Raw genomic sequence first — 8,251 nt, forward strand, 5'->3', positions numbered from 1 at the left:
CCCTGGTAGGAACATTCTGCAGGAGGACCTGCTGCAGAGCACCTGGGGGCCTTGGGCATATCAGCCTCCCAGCCATCTTCCCGCTTCATCCCCGTTTACTCCCTTTCCAATGCAACGACCTGCCAAAATGGATAAGTCCGTGGCAGAACTACTCTGTGAATTAAAAGCCTGTAAATAATAGAGACCAGGTGCAGAATGAAAGCTCTCAAATTTATGTAGTGATCTGTTGAAATATGCTGACAGAGCTGACCAGTAAGATAAACCATCTCTTACAGGTCAGGCTACTGCCAGGTAAACAGTTAGGATTGCCTCTGAAGACGGTTCGGAAACTACAGCTAGTGCAGAATTCAGTGGCCAGGTTGCTTACCGGAGGAAGACAGTTTGAGCATATTACACCAATCCTGGTCCGACTGCACTGGCTACCAATTAGTTTCCGGCCCAATTCAAAGCGCTGGTTTTGACCTACGAAGCCTTAAATGGCTCAGGACCACAATACCTCTTTCCATATGAACCTACCTGTACCCATCATCTTTTGAGGCTTTTCTTTATGTGCCTCCTCCTCGAGAGGCCCAGAGGGTGGCAACATGAGAACGGGCCTTCTCTGCAGTGGCTCCCCATCTGTGGTATGCTCTCCCCAGGGAAGTTCGCCTGGCGCCTTCATTATACACCTTTAGGCACCAGGCAAACTTCCTTTGTGTTCTCCCATCAAACTAATTGAAGGACCACTTCTCCCCAAAGAACCTGCCCCATATTCTGCAGTCATAACTGGGGGCCCTGCTCCATGTCCCCTCGCAAACATCTTCAGAAGAAAAGTGTGTGGAGACCAGAGATAGGACTTTGTCAGCTGTGGCACCCAGGCTCTGGCCTGAACTTCCATTCCCTTCCATCTCTTTCCAGAACCGAAACTTGATCGGATTGAATTTGCTGTTGAGGATGCCCACTTAGGTTTTTCATATTTATTTAATTGAGTGATTATTTGTTGACTTTAGAGGCATTTTGATGTGTTTTATTCCTCCCCTGCCTTTAAAACAAAAACAAAAAAACCCCTCCATTTTACCTTTGCTCCTGAAGAAGAGACAGTGGTGTGGGAAGGAACTACAGTCCAGTTCCTTCAATGTTACTTTGAGCTCATGATGTAACTATAATTTTTTTTTTCTGAGCAGGGCAGGAAAGCCTTGCTTTGCAATGGCTACTGGGCTGCTAGAAGTGCCCTGTGCCCTGTGCTTCATCAGCACAGATACCATCATCTCGTTTGATCTCTTTTGTGGTTGTTTGCAGAATGTCTCAGGCACACCAGGTCATAGCCAATAATAAAGAGAATGGCAGGCAGGTGTGAAATAGAACTTCTTGTATGTGCAAATGTTACCTGCAGACAGTGACACTGGAAGTGCTAACAGTCCCTCCATCAGTAACAAAAGTAGGAGGCCCATTAAAGTTTAAACTGGCAATCCTTTTGGTGGCATCTGTTACAGCATGGCTCTAGAGGACCCTTGGGAGGACAGCATTTTGGAGCTATCTCCCCCCACAAAAATCTCCCCTGGTGGCTCCTTGAGTTGATTGCACTTGCTTCCTTTCAGATAATATAATTAACCCCCAACACCTATGCAGCGAAGACTACTTCTAGGAAACTGGAAGATGAATGTTTAACACCTCCTCTTCCAGTGGCACAGTTCTGCCCTGTGGGTGCATTTAGCCTCTTTAAAACATTCCGGAAAGCTGACTGCAGTTCTTCTGCTATCTTGTCTAATTGTGCCCTAAAGATGCCACCTATGATGGGAACTTCCTGTTTCACATCTTACCTCTGCCCAAAACTCCGTTGCCTTAGATGAGTCACCATTTCTTGGTGCCGTCTGCAACATGAGGGTGAACATTCTGGTTGTAAGAATTCATTAGTGCTTTGAACACTTAAAATAAAGGAGGGGAGGCTATCGGTTGTGACCACGGATGGTTGTGTGCTCCTGTTATTGAGATCTGTCTGTCTCAAGAGACAATGGAGGAGTGGGCAACTTGCCACCACCAGGAGCAATGCCTCAACGCCTTCCACATTCCCAGCATGTTCACACTCCTGTTTCAGTGACTTCTACACTGGTTTTGCACTAGGGTTTTTCATTTCTGCTTGTGCAAGGTGCATATCTGATTCCTGGCAAGGCATCCTACCCACTGCAGCCTCTCATGCCCCTAACAAGAGCTGTTCTCATGGCTTGGGGGATTCTTTGTAGGGCATATAGCAAAGAGGCTGCAGCACAAAGGGGAAATTGGTGAAAACTGGATGCTTAGCCTTGTGCTAATAGTACAAGCTTATATTAATAAGGGCTACTATGGAAGGGCTCAGAGAATTTCCTAACCTCAAATTTACTCCGTTAGTTTCTAAAAGGTGTTCTCCCCCCCCCCAAAAAAATACAGCTTGTCTCATAGAAACTGCAGCCCTTTCACCCGCCAAAGCTATAGACATTCTCAACTGTTTCTTCCTTTGGGAGTGGGTGGAGCAGAAGACAGGAGTGTGGTCATATTTTATCCAGGCAGGATGATGGAAGAGAAAGCAATTGCTGAGCCTGTGTGGAGCTTTTCGCCACCTCCGCTCCTGCGTTCCTGAAACTTGACACCTCCACTAAATTTGTTTTGTTTTGCTTTGTTCCAAAGTGCTCAGACTTCAGATGAAGGTGTCTTGACATTCACATTCATTATGTGAATGAACTGTGAAAAGAAAAGAAAAAAAGCCCGGCTAAACTCTTCTTTGTGGTATTAATCCACAGCTGCGTTTTGGAATAAAACTGCTGCCATTCTTTCCCTCTGATCAGAAGCCCACAGATCATCCCACACAGCCTCCAGGGCTAACTTCAGAGGGGTGGGTGGGAAGTCGCCACTTCGCGTTGAAAAATGGGATTCCAAGTCAGTCCTTCACAACTTGCAATTCTCCTATAGGCCACGGAGTCCTCCATGGGGAGAAAGGCACGGGAGTGTTCCCATCATTTAACACAGTAGAATCATATCCTGGGAACCAGATTGGCTTCATTTAACACCGGCTGGAGGACGTCTGTAAATAAAAGCTTCAGTTTCCTTCATGTGGCAAAGAAACATTAGCTCTGGGGCAGATGTGGTTGGGAACTTGTTTTACCCTGTTATATTCTTGGCTTTCCGTGCCAGCAATTTAAATGCGAGCACCGAAGGTTGTTTGAGACAGCGCAAGCTGTGGTAATTATTCCGTTTCTCAGTTTATCGCTCCTCATAGCAGATGTCTCTTGGGATGGAGTTGCTGCAGAGGAAATAAAGAGACGGAAGATGGAAAAATAGTTGGGGAAGTGGATGGAAGCAGGTAACTTTATCTCAGTGGAGCAGGGCATCCTGAGATTATCTGAAGAGACCTGTGCGAATCAGGCATATTAATTCACACCTGTAGACGTCCAGGTAGAAATCTGCATACTCGCTCCCAAGAAACCTTTGCCAATACTGAAGCGTGTGAAATATTTTGACAGCCCCAATCCTACATGCCTTAGGCCCCACTACAGTTTAATCCACATGAACCTGACCGCTTTGTGCCATAATCGGAAAGCAGGAGAAACCAAGATGCGCCATGCTATGGTGTTTGCCCACCTAGGTTACCTGAGTAGGTGGGTCTAACCACACACACTACTGCAACAGGCTCCATTCGAGGCCTAGTCATAGTTTATGACATCACATTCCTAGTAAACTGTGGTACTGCTGACCTATGGGAAGTTGATTTATAATATAAATGGATATACTGCTCTTCTACTATTGTAGCCTGGGCAACGTATAACATAAGGATAAAACACCATGATATTGCCATATGCAAATGTCATACTATAATCAGCACCATGGAAGGCAGCGGTGGTGAAGTTAAAAGATGTTACACATTAAAATGCAGCAGTTGTCAAGCTAAAATATGTTACACATTAAAAGCCCTTCGGGGTGAATGTGTATCCCATTTCTGTTAGAAAAGGCACAGTAATGCTATCCAGGTACTTTAAAAAGTTCTGTCCATGTGCAGGTCGCATGTGCCAGTCTCCTCCATTCACAGTCTTTCCACATTAGGAGGGAAGGTCTGAAAGGGCCGAACTCAGTCTCCCCTGCAAAGAGCAAGTAATGCTGTAGTGACCAGAGTGTCAGACTAGGGTCTGGGAAACCAGGGTTCAAATCCCCATTCAGCCATGAAGCTCACTGTGTGTCCCTGAGCTAGTCACAGTTTCTCAGCCTAACTAATAATAATAATACTAATTTATTTGTACCCCATTCATCTGACTAGGTTGCCTCAGCCACTCTGGGCAGCTTCCACCATTTATAAAAAAAGCATAATAAAACAATAAACATAAAAAAAAACCAACCTCACAGGGTTGTTGTGAGGATAAAATTGAGCAGGGTGGGGAAAACCATGTGCGTCACTTTGAGCTCCTCAGAGGAGAAGCTGGACAAAAATGTAATGACAAATAAATAATAAATAAATTGGGAACCCTGTGTGTTTAGGGTTCCCAGTCACAAAACATTTTCAGAACACTGAATCAAAACTTTATAAACTGAATTAAATTTCATCCCTAAAAATGAGTGCAAGCACCATAGCAGCATGTAAAACCAGAAATCGGTTCCAATGGGTGTTTTTTTTTAAAAGGACTTCACCTGGTTTCAAAAGGCTCTTAAATTAGGCACCAGGTTATCTTTGCGGGGAGGGAATCCCTTAATCAGAGCAGCAGCACCAGAGAAACCCTCTTCTCCATCACCGAAAGCCTACACTTCTGAGAAGCCAGCCTTACTAGAAATGCAGCAGGACTGACAGGCTTCATCTTTATTGCACTCTACTGCATCTCTTTCATTGCTGTGCTGCCTAGATGCTGTTCAAGGTGGAAACTAGTTTAAGATGTTGAAAAACAAAAAAGCAGAACCCCAAAGACACACCACCTGCCTTAGATGTACAAAACAGCAAAATGCACGATTGTTTCTCGACTTTAGACATACTTCTCCCACCCACCTGCTCACTTATATCAGAAGAGATGGAAAGGGAAGTATATCAATTTGGGGAGGGAAGATGTGCGAGGACAAAGGTGGGCGTAAGTTGAAAGCAGTGGAAACAAGGGGGGGGAGAGAGAGAGAATGGCAGAGAGAAAGTGCAGCAGCAGCAGAGAAAGAGAGCGAGAGAGCCAGAAAGCAAGCCAAGAACGAGAAGCCCCTGGGCTCTGAAGAGCATATGATGTATGTTTATTCTTACCACAAACCAGAAGTATGTTCCCGTTTGAAATGGTTGAATCCACAGCTGTTTTAAAATCCCTCGGTACTTCTGAGACAAATGATCCAAGTCAGACTGTGCTAACAGGGTCAGCTTTAGAGCCAAGAGAGAACTGTGACTGATGCCGAATCATGGCAATTCCATCCCTTTTCGCATCAATCACTGCTCAGTGGAAATCCTGGGGGACTGTCAGGCTCTCATACAATGCTGTTTACATTAGAAGATGATGTAAAGCTCCACCTGAGATCCTCCACGGCTCCTGCCAGATTATAATCCTGCCTAGCCGGACAGGCATAGGCTCTTATTGTTCCAGCTGTGGGAGAGTGCTGGAAGGCACTGGGGAGCAGCTTCCTCAACCCACAGTTGCAAAGGGACAAGCGGCGATGCCCTGTAAAACTGACTCACTGTGTCATGTCTGCGGGGCAAATATTATCTCTCCATTCCAGTTATAGTACTATGAATGAAGAACCTTGGGGAAGAGGCAATTGTGTGCCCCAAACGGTCCCTGCAGTAGCTGCTCCTGATGTTGCTGTAATTGCTAAAAGCGCTTGAATGCATTTTTTCACAGTAGCCATCTTAATTCGCTTCCAAAGAGATTTACCGTCGGTAAAATATTATTTTTACTCTTTGATTCATGCCCTAAGGTGATAAACTTGCCCTAAACGCCAAAGTTAATCTATCACGGGTATTGTATTTTTCTTTACCCTTTTTCTCTCTCCCTCGCTCTCTCCCTGCTTTGATGACCATCTCTCCTTGAAAAGCAAATAAGGATCTCCAAACATGTGCAACTGAGAGATTGAATTGGAGTGTAAACCAAGAACAACAACAAAAGTAATTCTACTGTATAGTGGATATCTTAGATATTAAAGGAAAGCCAGCCACATCTCGATCGACAGACTTCAAATATCCCATCATCTAAGATAGTCCTAAATACCTGAATAGCAGAGCTGCCCTATACTTCCCACAGTAATTTTAATTCACTTGACAAAGCTTGGCATGTGGCCCTCAGAACATTGCCAGGAAAGGAATGTGGCCTGTGGGTTGAAAAAGTTTTCCTAACCCTGAGCTACGTGGTCAAAAAGTCTGGCCTAGTATATTTCCTATGTTTCTCAGATTACTATTTCATAGCTGCCAAGTTTTCCGTTTTCTTGCGAGGAAGCCTATTCAGCATAAGGGAAAATCCCTTAAAAAAAGGGATAACTTGGCAGCTATGCTATTTCATCATGCAAAAGGACTGTGGGGGATGGCCTTGCCTAGCCATTTTCGAAATCACAGGATTAATTAATGTCCACAGCTTCCCATTTTACTGCAAAGTTTTCAGGTGCAGAAGCACCACAATAGTAATCAAAGCACACCCAGACTTTGCAAGTATTTTCTTTCTTGTAAACATCCAGGAAAAACACACTGAGATGCTGAATTGCCTTAATTGCCCAGCAGTGGCAGAAGGTGAGTTGGCAGTGTTATCTTCAACCCACACAGACTGATTCTTCACCTCGCCATATGTCTGCTCAGACATTTGCTTGTCACCTGAACAAACTGCAGAGCAGCTTGGAAACTTCATGAAAGCAGCACGCCCTTTGCTAGAGATGTAATTAAAATGCCTCCCCACCCCCACCCCCACCCCGCCAGCCAGCTCCTGCTGAAGAATCCAATAATATGGTTTTGTTGTAGCTGTTGCAACCCTTGCTTTTCCCTCCTGACTTTTTATCTGTTAGGATCTTTAATCTATTAAACAGACACTAAACATTATCCACTGTGATTCTTTAACAAGTATTGTAGGAAACTGATGGGCATGTCTGCATTCTTGTGGGAAAAACCCTGTTAAATCAAATCAGGAGTGAGCAACCTCAGCTTAATTTCATGCGGCCCATGGCCTACTTTCATGTAGGCAAAAAATGTGGGGAAAGGGGTTGTACCATCTATTTTTGGCACTGGCTCGCATTTGAAAAATCTGTTAGGAGAATTCATGTATCTTTTCATTAGCTGCCTCTAGGTCCATAGGCAGGTCCATTACAATGTCCCACAGCCAGAGGATGTAACTGCTTGCAATATACAAGGAGAACAGATAACCCTTTTCAGTTTTTGGGTAAACTCAATGAACAAGGATACACAAAAAGTTGCAGGTGTTATATGATTGCCAGCTGTGTGCTGTGCAAATCTGTTCAGATGAAATTGTAATGGCACTGACTACAATAGATGGTCAGATTTGGGATTAGGCCAATGGAAAAGAGGAAGTTGTTCTTTACCAGCTGGTACACATTTTAATTTATAGTGTAATGATTGGTCACAATTACCCCTGTTTAGAGTGGCCAGATAAGGCTTAAGTACTCAGTCTGGAATTACATACAATATTCAGCAACATATATTGCTTGTTCCATCTATGTATAGTGGGTGCCAGCCATTTCTCAACTTGGATTCTGTTTCACAGAACAGGGCTGGTCATGCTCTGAGTTACTGTGGTGCAGGAAATTAATATTTTGCGAACTTGAAGGAGAAACTCTTCTGAAGAAACACAAAGCAAGGAGGCAAGGAAATAAAAAAGAAAACATTGTGTTGATGGGTGGGCAGCACAAGGAAAGAAACCTGTTTTCTGCTTCTATTCAGACTGCATAGAATTCTAAGAAATTCCATCAGATATTTTGAAATTCCCCCCTTCCTCTTTCCCTGTGTCCTGTTCATTCATGAGCTGTGAGATATAGGAGCTCTTTCACTCCTTAATCCACATCAGGAGACCTGGTGGCGTTCCACTTTCGCAGTATGATCTGTTTGCCTATGAAGGTGACCCTGCAACCCCAGGCTCTGTTCTTCAGACATGCCTGCATTTTGATGCCATGATGATGCACAACAGCCTGGAGAAACTGAACAGAATTTGTTTCGGATCATATTGATTCTTATAATTTTTAGAAGATCTGCCACTAAAATACAAGAAGTTGAGAGACAAGAGTCCAACTGCAGGTTTTAAAACATTAGAATACAGTCTATATATATATATATATATTGAAAACCTTATTATTATTA

The 8,251-nt window shown here is 44.0% G+C and overlaps 1 long non-coding RNA gene across 1 annotated transcript; it reads right to left on the reverse strand.

The window, feature by feature from the left end:
* Nucleotides 1-1,333: 1,333 nt before the first annotated feature.
* LOC148684277 (uncharacterized) lies at nucleotides 1,334-5,975 on the reverse strand. The gene is made up of 2 exons (XR_015946374.1): nucleotides 5,216-5,975; nucleotides 1,334-3,253 (listed from the first exon to the last, which is right to left on the reverse strand). It is a non-coding gene; the product is annotated as an uncharacterized LOC148684277 (long non-coding RNA).
* Between the last annotated feature and the right edge of the window lie 2,276 nt (nucleotides 5,976-8,251).

Source organism: Zootoca vivipara, chromosome 11 (assembly GCF_965207765.1).
Source record: "Zootoca vivipara chromosome 11, rZooViv2.hap1.1, whole genome shotgun sequence".
Taxonomy (NCBI): Eukaryota; Metazoa; Chordata; class Lepidosauria; order Squamata; family Lacertidae; genus Zootoca; species Zootoca vivipara.